The sequence below is a fragment of the Rhincodon typus genome, chromosome 1 (genome assembly GCF_021869965.1).
Source record: "Rhincodon typus isolate 14 chromosome 1, sRhiTyp1.1, whole genome shotgun sequence".
Taxonomy (NCBI): domain Eukaryota; kingdom Metazoa; phylum Chordata; class Chondrichthyes; order Orectolobiformes; family Rhincodontidae; genus Rhincodon; species Rhincodon typus.
The window spans coordinates 8,167,525-8,194,890 of NC_063332.1; positions in this window are offsets into that span (position 1 = coordinate 8,167,525).

Sequence of the window (27,366 nt, forward strand, 5' to 3'; positions counted from 1 at the left end):
GGCAGCATCTGTGAAGGAGGAAACAGAGTTAATGTTTCGGGTCCGGTTCTGAGGAAGGGTCACCGGACCCGAAACGTTAACTCTGTTTTCTCCTTCACAGATGCTGCCAGACCTGCTGAGCTTTTCCAGCAACTTTGTTTTTGTGGCAGTTTACTGTCTGCAGACTCTTACATTACAACAATGCCTACCCTGCCAAAATAGTTAACTGGCTATAATGAGTGTGAGGAGCATCCTGAGATTGTAAAAGAGGTTTCACACTTCAACGTTGTAGCAGTATCCTTAATATCAGTACACTCGGACAATGAAGGCCATCAGTTTAACAACGTGACTGTAGTAGCCCAAGTGAAATATTGACATGCACAGGAATTCCTACAGGCATGGTTCTCAACCCATAAGGCAATCAACAAACATATAGAATTGGACCCCATATACAAATCCATACAGATCAACACTGGAAATGACAGTACTCACCATAATGGACCAGACAGTATAAATTCCAAATGGAGTAGAAGATACTCGCTTCATCGGAGGCCTTACGGATGATGTTACCCAGCATGGTGACGAAACGTCTGAACAAAAACAAGGCAAGCAAGTCAACTACCTCAGGTTTCACACTTACACAGGTCAACAAATTCCCCTGTTAGTTGAGAGCTGCGCAAACTGGAATCGGTCATTCTCATCGGACTACCTATTCCCTTCACATAATTTCACATTCCTCTAGCTGGCTGGTTTTGTTCATCAGAAACAGGTTTGCCCCCACAGACACACTTCCTGACCATTCCAAATATGGTGCTGCCATTTCAGAACCTGATGAAATTAGAAGTACAATGGTTGGGGAACCATAGTTTCTTATTAGACATTGAGAAATGCTTGTCTCACCCTGACTGCAAAATTCAGCATTAGCTTTTTCCGAGGGTAACTGTGTTCTGGACCCAAGTTACAGACTTCAACACATAATCTAATGTGGTACGGAGGGAATGATGTATTGCTGGAGGTGTTGCATTTCAGAATGAACGTGCAGTCAGTGCCCACACTGCCTACTTGGTGAATATAGAAGATCCCAAGGCTTTACTTTGAAACAGAGTCTTCCTTGATTTTCTGGTCAAATTTATCCCTCAAGCAAAATTAATTAATTGTCTGTCATCACCATATTGCTGTTTGTGGGATATTGCTTTGTGCAAATTCATTGCTGCATCAAACTACAAATTTAAAAACATGGCTATAAAGTTCTTTGTGTCTTAATATATGTAGTGAGGCATACTGATGATCTGCAAATATGACACTGTGATGTTTATGCTAGTTCCTGTAACTCAACTATGCATCACAGGTTTTGCAGTACTGAAGAATTCAATGAACTTTTATTATAGCTCCTCTACATATCTACATTACAATGACATGTACTTGCTTGCCTGAGCCTTATTCTGAGGAATTTGGATCGACTAAGTTTCCCTCAGCATGTCATGCTACAAGAGGACAGATAAACAGGATGGTTACTGAGAGTCTGATATTATTAGATCATGCTTTGATATATTGATGAATCATGAGCATGTCTCTTAAAGGTATATTGCACATCTCCTCCAAAGCATAAAACAGATGTATCTGCATGTGCTTGTGTTCAGATTACTGAAGGTGGCAGCTCAGATAGATAAGGTAGTGAAAAAGGCTTATGGTATGCTTGCCTTCATTGGAAGGGACATTGAGTATAACGATAGAGACAGTACGAACTGCCGATGCTGGAGCCTGAGATGACACAGCGTGGAGCTGGGGGATCACAGCAGGTCAGGTAGCATCAGAGGAGCAGGAAAGCTGATGTTTCAGGTCGGGACCCTTCTTCAGAAATGGGGTGCGGGAAGAGAGCTCTGAAATAAATAGAGAGAGGAGGGGTGGGGCAGGAGAAGGTAGGTGGGATGGTGATAGTTGAGTGCAGGTAGGCAGTGGTGGGGATTGGTCAGTGAGGTGGGAGGAGCGGATAGGTGGGAGAGAAGATGGACAGGTTGTGTCAGGTCAAGGAGGCAGGGATGAGAGGGAGGGTTGGTCATGGGTTGAGGCTGGGGTTGGGGAGATTTTGAAACTAGTATAGACAAGATATGCTGCAGCTTTATAGGACTTTGAACAGTTCTAGTCACCACACTACCAGAAAATGTGGATGCGTTGGAGAGGGTACAGAAAAGGTTTACCAGGATGTTGCCTTGTATGGGGGGTTTTAACTATGAAGAAAGGTTGGATATACTGGGTTTGTATTCACTGGAATGCAGGAGGTTGAGGGGTGACCTGATAGAAATTTATAAGATTGTGAACAGAATGGATAGATTGGAAAGTATGAGGCTTTTTCCCAGGGTGGAAGAGTCAATTACTAGGGGGACACAGGTTCAAGGTACGAGGGGGGAAATTTAAAAGAAATGTGTGAGGCATGTTTTTCACACAAAGGATGGAGAGTGCCTGGAATGTGCTGCCAGAGGAGGTGGTGGAAGCAGATACAATAGCAGCATGCAAGAAATATCTGGACGAAAATATGAATAGGAAGGGAATAGAGGGATACGGATCCTGTGAGTGAAGACAGTTTTAGTATGGAAGGGCTAAATGTGTTGGCACAGGCTCGGAGGGCCGAAGGGCCTGTTCCTGTGCTGTGTTGTTCTTTGTTCTATAATAGATATGATTGTTTTTATAAGAGCGCAAGTCTCTGTTTTTATACAGTCCCTCGATTGTGATAAAACTTTCCAAGGAACTTGAAACAGGAACAGGCTATTCAGCCCGTTGAGTCTGCACTGGTGTTTTCTCCAGTGCAAATGCCAACATTGTCAGACGTTACACTCCCATTTTCTCAATGCTCTTTATTCTGAGGTCATGCTCATCTCATTTTAAGAAATTTTAACCCATTAGTACATTCTCACAGCAGTCAGTACTAGGGAGCAGCGCTAGGATTAAATGGAAAGAAGTATAGCCATGAGCCACTCTACTCCTCCAACCCATGTAATCAGATGTTGGCTCCACTTACTTGCCTGTTATCCACAGCACAGAATTTCATACTCTTCATTGGCTGCATGGCAAGCTTGAGAGTACAAAATTCCTCAGAAGGCCTGTTGTACTTCCTTTACACAATCTCACCATATCACACAGGACTGATAAACTACATGTAGATTTGTTTGGAAGATTCCGCCATTTTTTGGCCTAGGATGTCTTCTGACTGACTTTATCCCACCTTGGGGAATGATGGAAGGATTCGCAGACTGTTCAGGCTATCAAAGACACCTTCAGCGGTCAACAAGTCCTTATGGAGAGCTTGAAACTTGAGCCTCTGATCCAGAGGTAGGAACACTGCCACTGTACCACTGACTCCAACTGATAAATATTTGCACTACAGCATGGCTGAGTGGACAGATACACTCCCGGGATTCAAAAACCATGACCAACAGCCATAGCAACAGCTGCAATTCCAATACTATAGGCTCCCTGCTGGTCACATGGGGCTTTACATCATTGGTCATTTACATATTCACTTAGAGTGAAATCACAACATCAATAACTTCTCACTTCGACAGGACAACCCCTCAACTTTGTAAACGGACTGGTGAGGCCTAGGCTGGCTGGTTCACCTTTGTTCTGGTTGAAGCCTGTAAGCGGCCAATTAATGACTCCTTAAAGGCTCTTCCCCCACAACCTCCACCCCCAGCACCACCACCCTCTGGTGTCTACAGGCGATTAGTGGGTGCAAAAGCTGGAGAGTGATCAGGTTCAGACCATGGGCATTAATTGCAGTGGAGGGGCAGTGCACCTCCATTCTTGATAAATGACCTCCTTTCCACATTGAGGCAGGCCTGTCCCCACAATGTCTCTCGCTCTCAGCCTCTCCATCAACACCTACAGCAGCCCCACCCCCTTTCCCTCACTTCCTGTACTCCTCAGCCCCTGATTTCACCTCCCCACCCTGCTCTGAGAACACCACCCCATCCCAAACTTAGCTTCTCCTGGCCTCCAGGGCTTAAACTCTGGGGTAAGCTTGTAATTCCAGTGCTCTCCACCTCAGCTTGTGTCCCTCCTGGGAATGATTAGCAAATAGCTCTCTGAGGTGGGACTTGCTCCTGACTGAGGGATTGAAGTCCCATCTCCAAGCAGTTCAGAATGTAATGGCTGAGGCACAACCAGTATCAATGGCAAAGGATTCTCCACCAATTCTTCTTATATCCTGGAATAAGAGTTTGGTGGAAGCAGGTTCAACTACACCATTAAGAGAGTGTTGAGTTTGATTTGATTTGATTCATTATTGTCACGTTTACCTAGGTACAGTGAAAAGTTTTGTTTTGCATGCAGTACAGGCAGATCATACCATACACAGTGCATTTGGGTAATAGAACAGAGCAAAGAATACAATGTTATGGCTACAGAACAGGTGCAAAGAGAGTGAGATCATCATCAAATTTAAAATTTGAGAGGTCTGTTCGAAGTCTAATACCAGCGAGGAAGAAGCTGTTCTTGAATCTGTTCGCACGTGTGTACAAACATGGAAGAGAGTATAACCGGGCTGGGAGGGGCCTTTGATTATGTTGGCTGCTTTCCCAAGATAGTGGGAAATATAGATGGAGTTAATGGAAGGAAGGCTGGTTTGCGTGTTGGACGGGGCTGCGTTCACATCTCTCTGTAGTTTCTTGCGGTTTTGGGAAGAACAGTTGCCATGTCAAGCTGTGATGCACGGGGATAGGATGCTTTCTATGATGCGTTTATAAAAATCGGCAAGAGTCCTTGCAGACATGCCTAAGGAAGTAGGGATGTTGTTGTGCTTTCTTGACCGTACCATCTTGGATGGCCCAGGACAGATTGTTGGCGATCATCGCTCCCAGGAACTTGACACTCTTGATCGTCTTCACCTCAGCACCATTGATACATTGATCCATTCTGCTTCCTGAAGTACGCGAAGGGAAGTAGCTGCATTGTTCCTTCAGAGAGCCAGGATAGACGCGATGGGTAGAATGGCTCTTCTGTGCTGTAACAATTTTGTGGTTCTGCATTCCATTGTTCTTCAATATCCTGACTTTCGAAAAATCTGCTGGAGATGTCCATGGTGCAAAATGAATATATTTGGTCCCTCGTTCCTGTACCAACTTCTATGAAAGCTCCTTGGAAATCTCTAATACCCCGATGCTGGGATTGCTTCTGGCTGCTAATCCAAACTGGCCCCCTCAGTTTTACAGGCCTTAACTACCCCCCCTCAAAACCCCTTCATTTCCTCCTTCCACCCTATCTCCTTAGAAACTGGGAAATCCCAGCCTCATCATGCTAACTGACCCTGCCCCTGCTACTGGGAACTATTGATTATATTTCAGATGACCCCAGCGCAGGAAAGAGAGTTGGGAGATTTTAGGCAGGTTTTTAATCGCTGAGGGAATTGAGGATTGTGGGGTAAAGGCGGGAATGTGGAGTTGATGATTATCAAATAGGCCATGATTCCATTGAGTGGGAGTGCAGCCTTGATAGGGCTTATTTTTATGGTGAGTGGAGAAAGATTTAAAAAGGACACCAAGGGCAACTTTTTTAACACAGAGAGTGGCTTGTGTGTGGAGTGAGTGATGGATCCAGGTACACTTACAACATTTAAAAGATGTTTGGAAAGTTCATGAATAGGAAAGGTTTGGAGGGATTTGGGCCAAATGCAGGCAGATGGGATGTTATTTTGGGAACAATGTCGGTGTGGACTGATTGGACAGAAGGGTCTGTTTACATGCTGTACGACTCTATGACTCTATAACCTAACTACGTCTGAGCTCCCCCACAGTCTTATCCCCTGTCATTTTCATGTTCTCTGACCGACATTGAGTAATGCTTGATTTTAAAATGTTCATCCTTATTTTCAAATCACTTCAGAGTCTGCTCCTACATCTTATAGTCTTATGCTCTGCGTGAAAAAGTGTTGCACTTACACGGCACCTCCATTGATCTTGACTGTCCCAACAGAGGAAATAGTCCAAGCCCCTTCGTCACTTTAGAAATGTTAAATAATCCTGCCACCTATAACAGAGCCCATTCTTCACTAATGAGGGGAGCCATCACAGTGTAACCTGAGATTCCCTGATACCTGGGAAAAAAAGTCAAATGTCAGCTTCCTTAGGACTTTAAAGCAAGAATTAGGTGAACCGCAAGCTTAACAGTTTGGCAATTGGCTGGGCGTAGGGTTGAGTCTGGTGGGGGGAAGCGAGTGGATTGGTCAAGGTGTCTGGATCACCAGGGAATGAGAGACGTGATGATGGCCAAGGAAAAGGTTCTGGTCGTTTGCAAAGCAAGGCCCCTTTCCAGCCTGCGAGGCTGAAAATGTTTAAATTCCACACTGCTCGCAGTGTCAGGTTACTGACAGAGTTCAAATCAATTAAAGTAACAAACTGCAACAGACCTGGTGGTGTTGCTGGTGCCGTCGTACTATATATAATAATCTCTGACCCTAGCAATGAGCAACCATGCATCACAGGGTTTGTTTTACTCAGTCTACCACAAAGCCAAAAAAAAAGCGTCCTCACTCTATCTTCTCTTCTTGTCAAACCAACCAAGCAATGCGAGGCAGGATGCTGTCAGTCAATGATCCCTGGGCTATCGTCACTGAGTCTGAAAAAGAAGCAAAAGGTGCTGGGGAAACTCCGCAGCTCTGGCAGAATCTATGGAGAGAAAAATAAGACATAACATTTCGAGTTGAAATTTTTTTCTTTCTTTATTCATTCACAGGATGAGGGGGTTGCTGGCTAGGCAGCATTTATTGCCCATCCCTAATTGCCCAGAGGGTAGTTAAGAGTCAACCACATTGCTGTGGGTCTGGAGTCACATGTAGGCCAGACCAGGTAAGGATGGCAGCTTCCTTCCCTAAAGGGCATTAGTGAACTCCCCCTCCCACTCCTTGGACGACATGTCCATCCTGGGCCGCCTCCTGCCACAACGATCCCACCCGAAGGCTGGAGGAACAGCACCTCATATTCTGCTTGGGAACCCTGCAGCCCAATGGTATCAATGTGGACTTCACAAGCTTCAAAATCTCCCCAACCCCGACCTCATCCCAAGACCAGCCCATTTCGTCCCCGCCTCCTTGACCTGTCCGTCTTCCCTCCCACCTACCCGCCCCTCCCTCCTCACTGACCAACCCCCATACCAACTCCCTACCTACACTCACCTTTTCTGGCCTCATCCCCGCCTCCTTGACCTGTCCGTCTTCTCTCCACCTATCTGCTCCTCTATCCAACTTCTATCATTGCCTCCCCCTTTCTCTATTAAATTCAGAACCCCCCTTCCCCTCTCCCATTTCTGAAGAAGGGTCCAGACTCGAAACGTCAGCTTTCCTGCTCCTCTGATGCTACCTGGCCTGCTATGTTCATCCAGCTTTACACCTTGTTATCTCAGACTCCAGCATCGGCAGTTCCTACTATCTCTGACATTTCTATAGTGACTTTCTTCACTCAACTTTCAGGAATTGAGACCAGCAGCATCTATTTGTTTGGCACCTTTAACTTAACGAAAGGCCTCAAGGCACTCCGGCAGGATGTTGTTAAACCAAGAGCGACATGTGTCACAAAAGATGATATCAAGTCATTGACCAAGAGGAGCAGAGAGAAGTTGAGAAACTGACAGAATTCCAGAATCTGAGGCCAAGACAAGTGAAAGTATCGCCACCAATAGGAGAACAACTTTTGGAATTCCTTGTTCAACCCTGTTATCGGAATGATGTTGTGAAACTTGAAAGGGTTCAGAAATGATTGATAAGGATGTTGCTGGGGTTGGAGGGTTTGAGATATAGAAAGAAGCTGAATAGGCCGGGGCTATTTTCCTTGGAGTGTCAGAGGCTGAGAGGTGACCTTATAGAGGTTTATAAAATCATGAGGGGCATGGATAGGGTGAATAGTGAAAGTCTTTTACCCAGAGTAGGAGAATTCAAAACTAGAGGGCATAGATTTCAAGTGAGAAAGGAAAGATTTCAAAGGGACCTAAGGGGCAACATTTTCATGCAGAAGGTGGTGCATGTATGGAATAAGCTGCCAGAAGAAGTGGTGGAGGCTGGTACAATTACAACATTTAAAAGGCACCTGGATGGGTTATGAATAGGAATAGGTTTACAGGAACAAGAACAAAGTTGCTGGAAAAGCTCAGCAGGTCTGGCAGCATCTGTGAAGAAAAATCAGAGTTAACGTTTTGGGTCCGGTGACCCTTCCTCAGAACTTCCACCGAGGAAGTTTCTTTAGAGATTGATTCCAGAGATGAGAGGTTTGTCTTTTGAAGAGAGATTGAACAGTTTAGGTCTATACTCTCTGGAGTTTAGAAGCATGAGAGGCAATCTAATTGAGGGATATATAGATGCTAAAGGGGATTGACAATATAAGTGTAAAGGGGATGTTACCTCATGTGGGGCAATCTAGAATCTAGTTTCAGAATAAGGGGTAACAGAATGAAACAGAGGTGAGGGGTAAAGTAAAACAATTATTTTCATTTTTAACTGCTTAAAAGTCTTCAACAATTATTATGTCCTTTAGCAGTGGAACTCCACACTTGTAAAGTTAAGTTTTTAGCGAAACTGATTGGCATTATCAAGACATGCCTTATCCTGCTGTTAAGAAATCATATTTACGAGGTCATTGCTGATCTGATAATCCTCAACTCCGTTTTCATGCCTTTTCCCAATAGCTCTGGATTCCCTTACCAATTAAAAATCTATCTCAGCCTTGAATATACTTAATAACCCAGCTTCGACAGCCCTCTGTGGTAAAGAATTTCACACACTCACTATGGAAGGTCAGTGCAGATCAGCAATTCCTGGTTTCTACATTTACCATGTATAGGTGACAATTTATGATAAGTAATAGTAACTGCAGTTAGGCTTACAATTAAAATTCTATCTCAAAATCCAGGTCAAATTAACTCACTACATTAAAACAAGTGCTTTGTCATAATTCCCCTAGCTTCTGTTGTCATTATCTTAACTCTGCTTTCTCGTGTTACTGATCCTTCTGTTTCATTTCACTCTTTAAGAGAAACAAACGGGTAGGTTAAAAAGTGAAGATACACTTTTAAGTGGTGCAGACTTGAAAGGCTTAGGTAAGTTGAGACATTTATTCTGTGTCTCTGTAATGGTTCATACTCTGTTACTAAGTTACCTGTATCTGAATCAGCTTCGTGCTCGGTGAAATTTCATTGCTATCACCGGCAACTTCCTCAAACATCTTATCAGGAGGGTGGTGAGGGGAAAGCAGGAATTGGGAATAGGGGCGGGGGTGAGGGGGTCTTGCAGCAAACATGAAATTGGCCTTTGAGGCAGGGATCATCCACCCAACATCAACAGTGGGGAGCTGGGTGCTGCATGTGCATGTCTCAGTGCAGATGAGGGGGCACACTCTTCCCTGTGTTGACAAAGGCCAGGCTTTGTTGATACAGGTAGGAGTGAAAGACTTACTGGTTAAGAAAAAATGATTGTCAATGTTAAGAATGGGGTGGAAGAGATTGAGCTCACCTCATGATACTTTCTCACCAAGACTCCCTCAAGTCCATGGGAATACAAAGAAGACTGTTACAATTAATCCATCTGTAATTTTCAAGATTGCTGAGGATAAATAGTCATTTGGTAGTATAGAACATGACTTTTGATGTTTAAAAAATCACATTTTGATTAATTTAATCACCTTGAACTCATCACAACAGTTGGCAAGAAATGACAATATAAAGAGAAAACAACATTTAAAAAGCATGAGAGGTGTGTGCTGATTGGTTAGCAAGTAGCCTACATTTGGTCAAAGCATTTACATAGAGAATACACCAGGTAATGATGATTGACAGGTAAATGCCAAGATCTTTCTAAAATTTTAAATCAGGCAGATTGACTCTGTTTGATTAAGTTCAGGAGGATATTTTCCTAATCAACTTGCTCAGGGGTGTTCTTACACACTCTTGGAGAAGCTGGGACTTGGACTCAGGCCTCAGAGATTGGGACACTATCACTGTGCTACAAGACCCCTATGAAGGTCCCAGAGAAATGAACAAGCAGATGGCTTTTTTTTGCTATTTTCTCTTGGAACACGGACATTTGCTGGCTGACTAGCATTTATTATTTGACCCTAGTTGCCTTGAGAAGGTGGTGGGGTGAGCTGCCTTCTTGAACTGTGGCAGTACATATGATGTAGGTAAGTGGTCATCTATTTTGTTAAGTTTCTCACTAGGTACAAGCAAGTTACCAATTACCAATGACAACAACTTGTTGATTTTTATTTATTTGTCCAGGGCAAGTAGATGTTGCTGGTTAGTCCCATACTTATTGCCCATCCTGAGGGCTGAGTCAAGCACATTGCTATGGGTCTGGAGTCACATGTATGCCTGGAATCACAAATTGGCCAGGCCAGATAAGGATGGAAGATCACTTTCCCTAAAGGACATCAGTGAACCAGATGGGTTTTTCAACAATTTCTAGTGGTTACATGGGCGCCATTAGGTTAGCTCTATATCCAAAATTTTTACCCAATTCAAAATTCACCCTCCATGCTGGTGGGATTCAAGCCCATGCCCCCAGCATAGTAACCTAGATTGTTAGTGAAGTGACATTATCACTACCCTACTGCCTCCCTGTGCCTTGTTGACACCACTCACCTCATAGATATTTAGCTTCGTATCTTACCAAATGTGCAAAAAAGTTAGGCGTTGAGAATTATCGTCATGGAAATCATAGTGGTGACCTGGCAACTTCCCCCCTCATCACTTGCTCCAAAGGACCTCCACGTTGGACACCAGGCACCAACACCTCCATGGGCACAAGCCATACGCATCCCATGTCCACGGACATTGGCATGCAACATGTACCCTTATGGGCCGTCTCCGATATACTGACAAGGCATTTCTACACTTCAATGCAGCAACCCAGGCCGCACCAGAAACTATCACTGAGACGTCTCAGCAAGGACACAGTGTGCTCAGGAACGTACACCTGGTTGATGGATTGGATCAGCCTGCGTCTCTAGGCTCTTTGCTTGCTCATGTGGCACTCAGTCACTCATGGTATAGAAAGGACAGTACTTTTGATCTCAACCACTTTCTTCAGCGAGAATTCCACAGGCTCACCACTTTCTGAATGAAGACACTTCTCCCCATTTCAGTCCTAAATGGCCTACCCCATTTCCTGAGACTGTGGCCTCTGGTTCTGGACTCCCTGGTCATCAGGGGCATCTTACCTGCATTTACTCTGTTAGAATTTTGTCCTAATAGAATTTTATAGATTTCTATCAGAGCCCCCCTCATTCACCTAAACTCCAGTGAATGGAGTCTTAACTGGTCTAATGTCTCTTCATACATCACTCCTGTCCCATAACGAATCAATCTGGCAAACATTTGTTGCACTCCCTCCATAATCAGAACATCCTTCCTCAGATAAACTGGGGAGGCGATGGCTGTGGTATTATTGTTGGACTGTTTAATCCAGAGACCCAGATAATATTCTGGGGACCTGGGTTTTACTCCAGGACATCCCAGATATCCTCTGATTTTAGGGACCATAATTTCCCCTCCTCTGTAATTAAGGATGCCCTCAACTGCATCTCCTCCATTTCCCACACTTCTGCCCACAAACCCCCTGCCCCCAACAGTAATAAGGATAGAGTCCCCTTAGTCCTCACGTACCACCCCGCCTACCTCCAAATCCGCGCCTCATCCTACGACATTGCCACCAGCTACTACCAGATGCCAACACCAAAAGGATATTTCCCTCTCCACCCTTGTCAGCTTTCCATAGGAACAGTTCATTCTGTGACTCCCTCATCAGTTCTACACTTCCTACCAATTTCCCCACCACACCCGGTAGCTTTCCCTGCACCCACAAGAGGTGTAACACCTGCCCCTACACCTCCCCTCTCACGTCCGTCCAAGGTCCCAAACAATCCTTCCACATCCGGCAGAGATGCACCTACACTTCATCCAACCTGATCTATTATATCCGTTATTCCTGATGTGGTCTCCTCTATATCAGGCTGACCAAACGCAAACATCGATGCGTGGAGCATCTGCGCTCTACATGCATCAACCAACCGAACTTCCAGTTGCCATCCATTTTAATTCCCCCTCCCACTCCCCTAACAACATGTCCATCCTTGGCCTCCTCCCCTGTCAGAGTGAGGCCAAACGTAAACTGAAGGAACAACACCTGATATTTCGCCTCTGGAGCTTACAGCCCAATGGCCTCAACATTGACTTCACCAGCTTCAAAATCCCTCCACCTTATCCGATGTCCAGTCCTCCCCCTCCTGACCTGACCTAACCTGTCCATCTTCCTACTCACCAATCCGCTCCACCCTTCCCACTGACCAATCACAATAACCTCCTATCTGCATCTACCTATCACCATCTCTCCTACCTTTCCCCGAAGCCCTATCCCCCTCCCTTTATTTATTTTTGGGCTCCCCTCTCCCTCCCCAGTCCTGACAAAGGGTTTTGGACCGAAATGTTGACTTTTCTGTTCCTCTGATGCTGTCTGACCTGCTGTGCTTTTCCAGCCTCACACCTATAGACTCTGGTTTCCAGCAACTGCAGTCCTTATTGTCTCCAACAAAGGCACCCAGATCTGTTTGTACCTCCCCCTTTCCCAATATACCATCATTCGGGTAATAATCTATGTTCTGGTTTTTGTGACCAAGGTGGCTTATATCCACCTTACACTTAATCTGCCATGTATTTGCCCACTCATACAACTTGTGTGACCCTCAACAATCCTAGAGGACTGGTAACCCAAATCCATACAAAAGCTGAGACAACAAGGTGCAGGGTTGGATGAACACAGCAGGCCAAGCAGCATCATAGGAGCAGAGAGGCTGACGTTTCGGGCCTAGACCCTTCCAGCATCTGCAGTTCCTACTATCTCCATACAAAAGCTGGTTCGGCCACATCTGGAATATTGTGTCCAGTTCTGGTCGCCTCATTATAGGAAAGATGTGGAAGTGTTGGAAAAGGTGCAGAGGAGATTTACCAGGATGTTGCCTGGAATGGAGGGAAGGTCTTACGAGGAAAGGTTGAGAGATCTAGGGCTTTTCACTTTAGAACGACAAAGCATGAGAGGTGACTTGATAGAGGTGTACAAAATGATCAGAATTATGGATAGAGTGGACAGCCAGAGACTTTTTCCTAGGGTGGAGGTAGCTATTATGAGGGGACATAGTTTTAAAATGAGTGGAGGTAGATATATGGGAGACGTCAGAGGTAGGTTCTTTACTCAGAGAGTGGTAGGGGCGTGGAATGCATTGCCGGAGAGGGTAGTGGAGTTGGCCTCATTCGGGGCATTTAAGCGGCTATTAGATAGGCATATGGATGATAGTATAAGGTAGGGGTGGAGGTTAGATAGACCTTAGGCTTAGGGTAAAAGTTTGGCACAACATGGTGGGCCGAAGGGCCTGTACTGTGCTGTATTGTTCTATGTTCTATGTTCTTGTGCTCTCTGGTGACAGAACATTCAGCTGTAATGGCCTTGAGCTCCAGAGCTCCCATCTCATGCCTCTCATCTTCACAAAGAAAACACTCCTCAGATTCTCAAAACCCCACATGTTAACAATGCCTGTAAACCTTCCCGCGTTATTGAACCCTTGGGCTAGTTTTCTTTCATCTCGCACCCTTAGTCTTTGTAAGTACCATGAGCTGTTCCACAACATTAGACTTGCAAGGTGGCTACGAGTCACATTTCAAATTGACAGTAATCTATCAGTACAAATCTGCTTCATAAGGAACAAAGAGGAGTTACAGGGGAGATGTAAACTGCTGGTGATAAAAGGATCATCTGGTAGAAGTCTACAGTAGCCTCAGGGCTTCAGTGCTTAATTAAACATAAGGGCATCTGCTTTGTGTTCATTTTGGGTCCAGGTTCTCTTCTGAATTTAATAAGCATTTCACAAAAAGAAAGGGGCACCTAAACAGTTAGGTAACGAATACATGAATAATTGATACTACTTAAACATTGACTTAAATAATTGAAATAAATAGTCTAGTGTTTGAAGAGAGCATTGTCAAAGTCTTTGTGCATCATTAGTCAATTATTCCTACCTTTTAAAACAGCACCTTTCATTTGGATGAATACAATGGCAGCTGCTGGTCAACGTCGTTCATAAACCTTACAATGTAAACATTTGAGATTATTGATTGTCATTGAGGGGAGGCATCTACATTATGCTGATGTAATTACACTAGCAATTCAGAGACCCGGACGGATGTTTTTGTGTTTAAATCTCAACAGGGCAGAGTGTAAATTCAGATAACAAGGTGTAGAGCTGGATGAACACAGCAGGCCAAGCAGCATCAGAGGAGCAGGAAGGCTGACGTTTCGGGCCTAGACAATTCAGTTCATGAATCTGGAATTAAAATGCAGCCCAATAGTGTCCCTGAAACAACAGTTATCTCAGGATTGCATTTACTAAAGAGAAGGAAACCTGCCATCATCATCTGGCCTGGTCTATACATAACTCCAGACCCACAGCAATGTGGTTCATTCTTAAATATGCTCTGAAATAGTCTGGCAATCCATTCAATTATTTCCAGATTTTTCACCAGCATTCCCACTTCTGACTTTATGATGGAGGGAAGGTCATTGATGAAGCAGTTGAAGATGGTATAATGAGGACATTATCTTGAGGAACGTCTGCAGAGATGTCCTGGAGCTGAGATGATTGACATCCTACGACTGTGGAATGCCGTGGTGCAGTGATAATGTCACCAGAAAAGCAATTCATAAATGACCAATAATCTCAGCTCCAGGACATCTCTGCAGGAGTTCCTCAGGGTAGTGTCCTAGGCCCAACCATCTTCAGCTGCTTCATCAATGACCTTTCCTCCATCATAAGGTCAGAGGTGGGGATGTTCACTGATGATTGCACAATGTTCAGCACCATTCACGAATCTTCAGATACTGAAGCAGACCATGTTCAAAGCAACAAGATCTGGACAATATCTAGGCTTGAGCTGACAAGTGGCAAGTGATATTAGTACCTCATCTACTGTCAGGCTATGAGCATCTCAAATAAGAGACAATCTAACCACCACCCTTTGACATTCAATGGTGTTACCATCACTTAGTTCCCCCCTATCAACATCCTGGGTGTTATCTTTGACCAGAAGCTCAACTGGTCTCACCACATAAACACAGCTGCTACAAGAAAAGGTCAGAAGCTAGAATTAATTCACCCTTGACTTCCCAAAGCCTGTCCTCCATTGATAAGGCACAAATCAGGAATGTGATGCAATGAGCACAGGCCAGGAATACTGTGGTGAGTAATTCACCTTCTGACTCCCCAAAGTCTGGACTGTCCACCATCTACAAGGCACAAGTCAGGAGTGTGATGGAATACTCCCCACTTGCCTGGATGGGTGCAGCCCCAATAACACTCAAGAAGCTTGACACCATCCAGGACAAAGCAGCCCGCTTGATTGGCTCCACATCCACAAGCATCCACTCCCTCCACCACCAACACTCAGTAGCAGCAGGGTGTACTATCTACAAGATGCTCTGCAGAAATTTACCAAAGATGCTTAGACTTGATAGAGGTGTACAAAATGATCAGAGGTATAGATAGAGTGGACAACCAGAGACTTTTTCCTAGGGTAAAGGTAGCTATTATGAGGGGGCATAGTTTGAAATTGAGTGGAGGTAGATGTAGGGGAGACGTCAGAGGTAGGTTCTTTACTCAGAGAGTGATAGGGACCTGGAATGCATTGCCGCAGAGGGTAGTGGAATCGGCCTCATTAGAGGCATTTAAGTGGCTATTAGATAGGCATATGGATGATAGTATAAGGTAGGGGTGGAGGTTAGATAGACCTTAGGTTTAGGGTAAAAGTTCGGCACAACGTCGTGGGCCGAAGGGCCTGTACTGTGCTGTACTGTTCTATGTTCTATGTTCTAGACAACTCCTTCCAAACCCATGACGACTTCCATCTAGAAGGACAAGGGCAGCAGATACATGGGAACACCACCACCTTCAAGGTTCCCTCCAAACTACTTACTGTGCTGACTTGGAAATATATCATTGTTACTTCACTGTTGAACAAAGAACAAGAACAAAGAAAATTACAGCACAGGAACAGGCCCTTCGGCCCTCTAAGCCTGCGCCGATCCAGATCCTCTATCTAAACCTGTCGCCTATTTTCCAAGGATCTGTATCCCTCTGCTCCCTGCCCATTCATGTTGCTGGGTCAAAATCCTACAGCACATAGACAACAGCAATTCAAGAAGGCAGCTCACCACCACCTTCTCAAGGACTAATTAGGACAAGCAATAAATGTTGGCCATCCAGCGATGCCTATGTCCCACAAGTGTACGAAAAGGATCCCCAGGCTAATATCGTGAGGGCATATGTTTGAATTCTATCATAAGAAATGGTGAACTTAGAATTTGATAAAATCATGAATGGTAAGCTTTCTTCGTGGTGACCATGTAATCATAGCTGATTGTTGTATAAACCTATCTGATTGACTAATGTCCTTTAGGGAAGGAAATCTGCCATCCTTACCTGGACTGGCCCATATGTGACTCCAGACCCACAGTAGTTAGATTGACTTCTGACCGTTCTCAGGGCATTTAGAGACTGGCAAAAAATGTTGGCCTCGTCAGTGATGCCCACACCTTGTGAATGAATATAACACATACAATCTGTTCCCTTTGTGCCAGGTATGACTCCAACCAGCGGAGAGTTTTCTGCCACTGACGTCTATTTTGTTGGAGATTCTTGTTGCCATACTCGGTCAAATACTGCCACCCAAACTAATCTCCTCAAATAGAACTCTTTGTCCATGTTTGGACCAAAGATGTAATGAGCTGAGTCATCAGAGCTGATGGAATCGATCTGAACATCAGCGAGCAGGTTATTGTAGATTAAATTCCATTTGATAGCACTGTCGATGACACCTTCTATCACTTTGCCTTGATTCCATTGGTTACCTCTATGGCTTGTGTTGCCCATTCCTGTGTGAGGATTCCCTGGGAAAACTCACCTAGAGGTATCAGGATGCATCAGGTAGCCATTGCAATGGGGCATTCTGCAACTAACGTTCCCCCACCACTCCACACCTCCAAAAGTCCTCCAAGTGGCTGGGGAGATTTTGGTAATGGTTAATGGTAAAGTCAAGGTGAGTATTTTGGTGGCAGTGTGAAGGTTCTTCCTGGCTGTATAAGACTAAATTGAGTGTGTTATGAAATGTACGGGTATTAACTACAGTATATGGTTTAAATGTGTAAGTTAATGACCATATCAAATTTGATTGTGTGTAAGAACTCAGCTAGAGACACCTTCCATAGCTCTTCAGAGAATTGGGGGTAGATAGTCGAAACAGAGATAGCTATATAGCAAAATATCATGTTGTGAGATTGGCAAGAAATAGAATCAATAGACTGAATACCTGGGTGATTTTTCTCTGACAGACTAGCATGAAAATTCATTGAAAGAAATGCGCTGACTCATACAAAACATAGAAAAAAGAGAATTTCAACTCCCCCTCCCATTCCTCAGACGACATGTCAAAAAAAAATCCCCACTACCAAAGACATTTTTCCCTCCCCACCCTTATCTGCTTTCCGGAGGGACCACTCTCTCCGTGACTCCCTTGTCCGCTCCACACTCCCCTCCAGCCCCACCACACCTGGCACTTTTCCCTGCAACTGCAGGAAGCGCTACACCTACCCCCACACCTCCTCCCTCACTCCCATCCCAGGCCCCAAGAAGACTTTCCACATCAGCAGATGTTCACCTGCACATCTGCTAATGTGGTATACTGCATCCGCTGTACCCGTTGTGGCCTCCTCTACATCGGGGAAACCAAACGGAGGCTTGGGGACCGCTTTGCAGAACACCTACGCTTGATTCGCAATAAACAACTGCACCTCCCAGTCGCGAACCATTTCGACTCCCCCTCCCATTCCTCAGACGACATGTCCATCCTGGGCCTCCTGCAGTGCCACAACGATGCCACCCGAAGGTTGCAGGAACAGCAACTCATATTCTGCTTGGGAACCCTGCAGCCCAATGGTATCAATGTGGATTTCACAAGCTTCAAAATCTCCCCTCCCCCTACCGCACCCAAAACCAGCCCAGCTCGTCCCCGCCTCCCTAACCTGTTCTTCCTCCCACCTATCCCCTCCTCCCACTTCAAGCCGCACCCCCATTTCCTACCTACTCACCTCATCCCGCCCCCTTGACCTGTCCGTCCTCCCTGGACTGACCTATCTCCTCCCTACTTCCCCACCTACACTCACCTTTACTGGCTCCATCCCCGCTCTTTGACCTGTCTGTTTCCTCTCCACCTATCTTCTCCTCTATCCATCTTCTATCTGCCTCCCCCTCTCTCCCTATTTATTTCAGAACCCCCTTCCCCTCCCCCATTTCTGATGAAGGGTCTAGGCCCGAAACGTCAGCCTTCCTGCTCTAATGATGCTGCTTGGCCTGCTGTGTTCATCCAGCTCTCCACCTTGTTATCTCAGATTTTCCAGCATCTGCAGTTCCTACTATCTATGGTAACACTCCTGATTTTCCTCATGAAGAGTATCATTGGGAAAATGTACCATTTCATTGCATTGATCAATCCACTCTGTTAAATGCAATTGCAACGATTGCGAAGTTTATTTCATGCACATCTGCAGGGACATGCATTGGAGTGTGAGAGTGAGAGACAGAGTAAGAGAGAGGACAACGTAAAAACATTAGAAATTGGAACAGCTTATTTAACTCTTCGAAGATACCCTTCCATTCAGTAAGATCACGGTTGATGATCTACCTCACATCCATTTCCCAAGGCTATCCCAATATCCTTTAGTTCCCTTAGAACACAAAAATCTATCGATCTCAGTCATGAATGTGTTCAACAACTGAACTTCCACAAATCTCTGGGGTACAGAATTCCAAAGCAGATGGTGAAATTTAAAGAGAGAAAGAGAAAGAAAAACAGTAAAATGTCAGAAAAATGAAGGGATGGCAGAAAGAGATGGACAGAGTGAGATGAGAGATAGGGTGAGATAAAGAGAGAGATATGGACAGAGTGTGAGTGAGACAGAAGGAGACATAGACAGATGGGTCTGAACGCAACGTTTGAACCATAAATAAACATAAATAAACCAGAACCCATTCAGTAGACAAGTACCTGGAAGCATCATAAAGACTTATCTTGATGTAGGAGCAATTAAATACAGTGAATGAACAATGAGTAAGTGGAAGTCTCACCATAATTTAGTTATAATAAGCCCTGACTCCTGCAGGCACCGATAGAAGCTCTGGCTAATTACTGTTGCTGTAGCATCTACTTTTCACTAACAAAAGTAATTGACCTCAAAACAACTACAGCTGGGTACTTTTTCTGATAGTTTAGAAGGTAAATGCAATCCAGGCTGCTTTTCCGGTATCATCATTATCACTGGCGGTCCCTCACAGATGAGGATGACTCTCTTCCACTCTCAGGAAATGTCTGTAGGTGGCTATACAGATGGATGTGGCTATTACAGGCTCCGTTACACTTGGGGCAGGTGGTGGCCGCGGGAAGGGGTGCAAAGGGCAATGGTTTGGCAGCACGCTCTTTTCACTGTTTTCGCCTAGCTTCTACTTTTTCCTGATGGCAAGTGTTGAGGAACTGGACACCTCCGCCGATGCTCCTCCTCCACTGTGGACAGTCTTGGGCCAGTGATTCCCAGGTGTCTGTGGGAATGCTGCACTTTGCCAGTGAGGTCTTGTGGGTATCCCTGAAGCGCTTCCTTTGTCCACCTGGGGCTCCCCTGCCATTTCGGAGCTAGCAGTAGAGCAGCTGCTTGGGGGAGTCTGGTATCGGTCGTGCGGATGATGTGCCCAGCCCATCATAGCCGATCAAGGGCAGTCAGTGCCTCAGTGCTGGGGGTGTTGACCTGGTCGAGGTGTTGATGCGTCTTTCTTCCCAGTAGATTCGCAGAAACTTACGCAGGCAGCGTTGGCGGCCTGCTACAGTACCTTGAGGGAGTGCTGCACTGTCAGTGGTGCTGCCTGCTCAATGTGATGTTAAACAATGGTCCTCTCTGACCTTTCAGGTGGACACAAAATGTTCAGGGCCACGTTCAAAAAAGAGACAGTCACTTTGAAACGTTAGCCCTGCTTCATTCTCCACAGATGTGGCCAGACCTGCTGAGTTTACCCCACACTTTCCACTTTCATTTCACAGAGTAATAGAGATGTACAGCACGGAAACAGACCTTTCGGTCCAACTCATCCATACCGACCAGATGTCCTAAATATATCTTGTCCCATTTACCAGCATTTGGGCCATATCCTTCCAAACCCTTCCTATTCATGTACAAATCCAGATGCCTTTCAAATGTTGTAATTGTACCAGCCTCCACCACTTCCTCTGGCAGTTTATTCCATACACGCACTACCCTCTGTGTGAAAAAGTTGCCCCTTAGGGCCTTTTAGATCTTTCCCTTCTCACCTTAAATCTATGCCCTCTAGTTTTGGTATAAAAGGAAGTATTTTATCCCTTATGCCTGCCAGAGAAACATGTAATTATCGGCTTGCTACCTATTCTATAACACACATGACCCAAAGAGGAAACAATGTGTTGGCTAGGGGACGGGTAAAGGACATGGTGTGGTGGTTAAACAGTGTCAAGGATTAGAGAATAGAATGATGTGAGGGACTGACAGCCTTGTTGGCTGTGAGCAGTGTAGATTCACAGCTGTAGGGTAATGACATTGTGGGTCACCACTGGAATGCCATTGTTTGTCCAGTGTCCTTACAACTGCCTTACAACAATGGCAGAGGTACAAGATGTGCCAGTCTCTGGGCGGATATCCACTGAACAGTGAGTTGTTCCAGGAATGGCACATGGTAACTTGGGCAAAAATCAGATGTGAGAAATGCCATTGGGAGGAGGGCTGGGTCGGGTGGTAGGAAATTAATGCAGTAATGATGGGATAGGGCATGAAATCCCATTAGGCCTCATGACAAAAACCCTCCAAAGAACTCAATGCAACTCCAATGTGGCCAAAACTACAATAGATTCAGCTCTTAGTCTTTAAAGCTTGTTTGGATGGGGACCAAGGAGGAAAGCGAGGTAGAGAGATGTAGAGGCATAGGGACAACATAAGGAGCTTAAGGGTCTAGACAGCTATATAGTCACATATCCTCGTGGTATTATTGCAAAGCTCTCAGCAATATTCTGGGGATCCAGGTCCAAATTCTGTTATGGCAGATGCTTGCACCGGCCCAATTATCTAGCATATATCTCTTGCCTTTTATACATTAAATTAAAATGCAATACAAAAAGGTGTGGAATTAAAAGTCTACTGGTGATCAAGAAACCATTGTCGATTGTTGGGGGTAACCCGTCTGGTTCATTAATATCCTTTCGGAAAAGAAAGCTGCCATCCTTACATAGTATGGCCTACAAGTGACTCCAGACTCAGAGCAGCATGGTGAACAACCCTCTGGGAAATTAGGGATGGGTAATAAATGCTGGCCTAGCCAACAATGCTCACATCCTGTGAATGAATACAAAAAACTGAAGGTATGGGAGTAATGGTGGAACAATTAAAATCCACTCGGAAACATCGTGTCCAATTATTTCTCAAATGATTCTTGGGTTTTCACCTCTGGTGGTCAAACAGAATATTGCTCTACAGCCACACACACTCCCTCCACCCTACCTCCAACCCCTCTTGACACCATGTGCTCTTAACATTTATTCTGACTTAGGTAGATCCACAATGTCATTAGGAAGAGAGTTCTAGAATTTTGACACAGTGACGCTGAAGGAACGATGATGATATTTCCAAGTCAGGATCGTGAGTGACTCGGAGGGATCCTTGTAGGGTGTTCCCATGTACCTGCTGCCCTTATCTTTCCAGATGGAAGCAGCTGTGGGTTTGGAAGGTGCCTGGGGAGATTGGGAAACACACAAGAAAATATGGAAAATATGCATGATTATATTTGGTTCTCTCACATCTGAGGCAGCATGTTGACTCACTGGTTAGTACTGCTACCTCACAGCACCAGGGGCCCCGATTCAATTCCATGTGGAGTTTACACATTCTCTCCATATCTATGTTGGTGTCCCCGGGGTGCTCTGGTTTTCTCCCAAAGTCCAAAGGTGTGCAGGTTAGGTGGATTGGCCAAGCCAAATTGCTCATAGTGTTCAGGGATGTGCAGGCTAGGTGGATCAGCCATGGAAAATGCAGGATTACAGGGATAGGGTAGAGAGTAGATCGGGGTTGGATGCTCTTCGGAAGGTCAGTGGGAACTCAGTGGGCCGAATGGCCTCCTTTCACACTGTAGGAATTCTATGATTTTTGCCCCATCTTAGCATGCATCATTGCCTGAACAACTCACCATTCAGCAGATATCTGCCCAGTGACTGCTACCCCTTGCGTGACTGCCATCTTTGTGAGGATGTTGTGCATTTGGACAAACATTGACTTTCCAGCATTGACCCTCACCCATAACGTCATTACCCTGCAGCACAAATCCAAACTGCTCACAGCACATGTTCAACATGGCTGACAGTCACTCGCATAACCCCAGTCTCTAATACTAATCACTGTTTAACTACCATGACACACACTTTACCTGTCCCTAGAGATGACCCATCTGAACACCTTCGAAGTCAGTGTTACCCTCTCTCCAAAGGCCACTGGAGACCCGCAAATTATCATAGTCCAGTCGGGCACATGTCACACAGGCAAGCAACTGGACAGACACAAACACAAAAGTGAGCTTTTATTTACAGAGAAGAAAAGGGATCAGAAATGAAACTAACAGAGACTGAACTGCAACCTCTCAATGCCAACCAAATTCCATCATCATGACCAAAGTATGTGATAGCCATTGATTCTGTTCTCATTTCCATCTGATGAAGGGTCTAGGCCAGAAACATCAGCCTTTCTGCTCCTATGATGCTGCTTTTCCCAGCCACCATCAGTTCTGAGGAAGGGTCACCGGACCCGAAATGTTAACTCTGTTTTTTCCTACACAGATGCTGCCAGACCTGCTGAGCTTTTCCAGCAACTTTGATTTTGTTCCTGATTTACAGCATCCGCAGTTCTTCTGGTTTTTACTAACTCACTCATGTTGTAGTAAACAACAGTCCAAAAAAAAACTCTTCACTTTGAATCATGGATATTGGCTGTAGGGAGATAAGAACCAGTGGGGCCAGAGGATAAAAGGGTTCCCTCAGGATTGTGCTAGTGCTTTTCCATCTACCTCCTCCATCCCTGAAACCCCAGACAGGTTTGGGAAGCTCTGCTGTAAACCTCCATAACAATGATGCAGACAGGCAACATCCTTGATGATAACCAGACCTAGCATGCGGATGAGAGCTGGACAGCTGCTACCCTTCCCCCCACCCCACCTCCCTGATTGATGACCGGCTTTCCATTCCCGCCCCTGAGTCAGATAACAAAAAGGGTCAGAGAGCAACCATCGCAATCAGCAACCTGCTCTGAGGTCAAGTTTATCGGGACCTTGTGGTGGATTCCACAGTCTGCTGGTGTTATCTTTCTGGTCTGTCTTTGCCAATTGTGCTCTGGACTGTAATACATAGTGCAAATGTGTGATCGGATTCAATAGGTGCTAACTTCACCTGAGCATCTATCCCTTACCGCATGGTGTTACCAGCTGAATGTTTAGCTGCTTTGGGAAGAGACCAGCTGGCCCCATTAACCAAAGTGTTAACTTTCATCACTATTTTGTACGACTCTTCTTTGGTCTTATTTGGAATTCCAAGGACGAGTCATATCAGATTCAAGACATTCCAATTGTTTCTCTCTCTCTCTTGACAGATGTTGCCGAGTTTCTCTAGCACTGCCTGTTTTTATTTCAGCTCTTCTGAATACTCAGTCCTGTGCTTTTATTTTGGTCTCCTTCTATGATGTTAAGTGGCTCTATGAGACTTCCAAGATCAAAGTTAGAAATCACACGACACCAGGTTATAGTCCAACAGTAGAATCACACAAGCTTTCAGAGCGCAGCCCCTTTGTCAGGTGCAGTGAGAGAGTAGGGCACACAGACACAGAGCTTACAAGCAGAGAGATCAAGGGCAGAGAGATCATATAATTGGTGTGAGTGGAGTGTGCAGGTGACCAAGACAATTAGACAGCATGTAAAGTGTTTATAAAGTCAATGCCAGTGCTGTGTTGTCATGACAATCAGAGTGATGGGAATATACAAAAGGTGACATCTCAGGTCAGACACTAAATTGTAGGCGTGAGGCTTTGTTCAGAATCTGCCTCCGAGTATTAACCTGGGATCAGGCTGGTTTTATTTCGAAAGTGGAAATTTATAAGATGCCACACTGACTGACTGTGACTACAAATTGTGTGTTTTTTGAACAAACTAAAATGTATCTGCAAATAAACAAACATCTTGGATGAAATGATTCACCCCATACGTGTGTGTGTGTGTGTGTGTGTGTGTGTGTGTGTGTGTGTGTGAATGAGACAGTGTGAGTGTGAGAATGTGTGCGTGTGAGAGAGTAATAAGTAATTCAAAACTGTAGAAACTAATTAAGGTAGAGAGATCAGAACAATTTATCAAGGTGATGGTGTCGAAACAAGAAAGTAAGGGGGATTTTACAGATACAGAACAGTGTAATGGGGTTCACCCGTAGCACGGCACAAACCCAGGATCACGTTTGAGGCTGTCTTCATTGATATGAAACTTGGCTATCAGTTTCTGCTCAGCGATTGTGTGTTGTTGTGCATTGCGAAGTCTGCCTTGGAGGAAGTTTACCCAAAGATCCAGGGTCGAATGTCCTTGACCGCTGAAGTGTTCCTGGACTGGAAGGGAACACTCCTGCCTGGCAATTGTTGTGCGGTGTCCATTCATCCGTTGTTGTGGCATCTGCATGGTCTCGCCAATATACCATGCCTTGGGTCATCCTTGCCTGCAGCAAATGAGGTAGACAGCATTGGCCAAGTCACATGATATCTGCTGTGAACGTGGTGGGTGGTGTTCCCACGTGTGATAGTAGTATCCAAGTTGATGATCTGAAGTGTCTTGCAGAGGATACCATGACAGGTTGTATAGTGCTGTGGCCAATGTTGTCCTGAAGGCTGGGTAGTTTACTGCAAACAATGGTTTGTTTAAGGTTTGGTGGTTGTTTGGAAGCAAGAAATGGAGGCTTAGGGAAGATCCTGGCGAGATGCTCATGGTCATTGATTTTTTTTTTTCTATTCATTTGTGGGATGTGGGCGTTGCTGGCTGGCCAGCATTTCTTGCCCATCCCTAGTTGCCCTTTAGAAGGTGGTGACGAGCTGCCTTCTTGAACCGCTGCAGTGCTCCTGCTGTGGGTTGACCCACAATGCTATTATTCCAGGATTTCGACCCAGCGGCAGTGAAGGAACGGCGAGATATTTCCAAGTCAGGATGGTGAGTTGCTTGGAGTGGAACTTAGAGGTGGTGGTGTTTCCATGTGTCTGATGCCCTTGTCCTTCTAGATGGAAGCGGTCGTGGGTTTGGAAGGTGCTGTCTGAGGATCTTTGGTGAATTTCTGCAGTGTACCTTGTAGATAGCACACACTGCTGCGACTGAGCGTCGATGGTGGAGGGAGTGAATGTTTGTGGATGTGGTGCCGATCAAGTGGGTTGCTTTGTCATGGGTCGTATCAAGCTTTTTGAGTGTTGTTGGGGCTGCACTCATCCAGGCAAGTGAGCAGTATTCCATTACACTCCTGACTTGTGCCTTGTAGATGGTGGACAAGCTTTGAGGAGTCAGGAAGTGAGTTACTCGCTGCAGTATTCCTAGCTTCTGGCCTGCTCTTGTAGCCACTGTGTTTATGTGGTGAGTCCAGTTGAGTTTCTGGTCAATGATAACCCCCAGGATGTTGATAGTGGGGGATTCAGTGATAGTAACATTGTTGAATGCCAAGGTGTGGTGGTTAGATTGTCTCTTATTGGTGATGGTCATAGCCTGGCATTTATGTGGTGCGAATGTCACTTGATGACATGTTAAAGACTATGAAGGACATGGCATAGTTTCCCTGCTCCATAGTTTCTCTGGACTGCAAAGGGTACTCTACTGGTCTTATCCCGTGTTGCTTTCTGAGGAGGTCGTTGTGGTTTTTTGCTGTGGCACATCAGAACTGGCAATTGATTAGTTGAGCAGCGTATCCCATTCTTGTGAGGTCATCTTCCAAAACCTTCAGGGGTCCATTGCATTCCTCCTCATCTGAGCAGATTCTGTGTATGTGTAGGGCTTGTCCATAGGGGATGACTTCTTTAATATGTTTAGTGTGGAAGCTAGAGAAGAGCAGCATCATGAGGTTATCCGTGGGCTTGCAGTAGAGTGATGTACTGAGGTGTCCATCCTTGATGGAGATGCATGTGTCCAAGAATGAGACTGATTCTAAAGAGTGGTCCATGCAAGTCTAATGGTGGGATAAAACTTGTTGATATCGCTATGTCGTCGTTTCAGTGATTCCTTGCCATGAGTCCAAAGGAAGAAAATGTCGTCAATGTACCTGGTGTATAGCGTTGGTCAGAGATCCTGCGCAACAAAAAAGTCTTGGTTTGAACTTGTGCATGAAAATGTTGGCGTATTGGGGTGCAAATATGGTCCCCGAGCCTGTTCTGCATGTCTGGATGAAGAACTGGTTGTCGAAAGTGAAGAGGCTGTGGTCGAGGATGAAGTGGATGTTGTAGGATGGCGTCTGGAAATTAGCAGTTGTTGATATTGAGTACTGAGGCTGTTGCAGCGATGCGTTGTCAAGGGAGATGCAGGTGTAGAGTGCTGAAACGTCCATTGTGACGAGGAATGTTCCTGTTTGGATTGGCCCGTGGGTGCTGAGTTTCTGTAAGAAATCTGTAGTGTCGCAACAGAAGCTGGGTGTTCCTCGTACAATGGGTTTCAAGATGCCCTCAACATAGCCAGAGAGATTCTCACGCAGGTTCCCACTGCTTGATTTATGGCTCGTCCAGGTGTGTTGGTTTTGTATGTATTCGGAAGGCAGTAGAAGTCTCCTATGCAAGAAGTACATGGGATGAGAGTACATAGGATACTCTAAAGGTCTGGATCAAAGGTCTTAATCAGTCTGAGATGTTGATGGATGTGTTCTTTGGTTGGATTGACAGGTAGTTGTCTGTAATGTTCCTGGTTGTTCAGTTGCTGGTACATGTCTTTGCAGTAGTCCATGCTTTTCTGTATGACAATGGACCCTCCTTTATCTGCTGGTTTGATGACGATGTTGCTGTTTGTCTTGAGAGCACGGGTGGTGTTGCGTTGTGCCTGAGTGACGTTCTGCGCTACCTCGTGAGTGGGGCTGATTAATCTGGTGTTAATGCATCTCCTGACAGCTTGAGCACACATGTCGAGCCTAGGGCAGCGTCCTTCTGGAGGGGTCCAATTCAACTCTCTCTTCTTTGGTCGCTGCACTATGGATCTCCTTGTCGACTGTTCT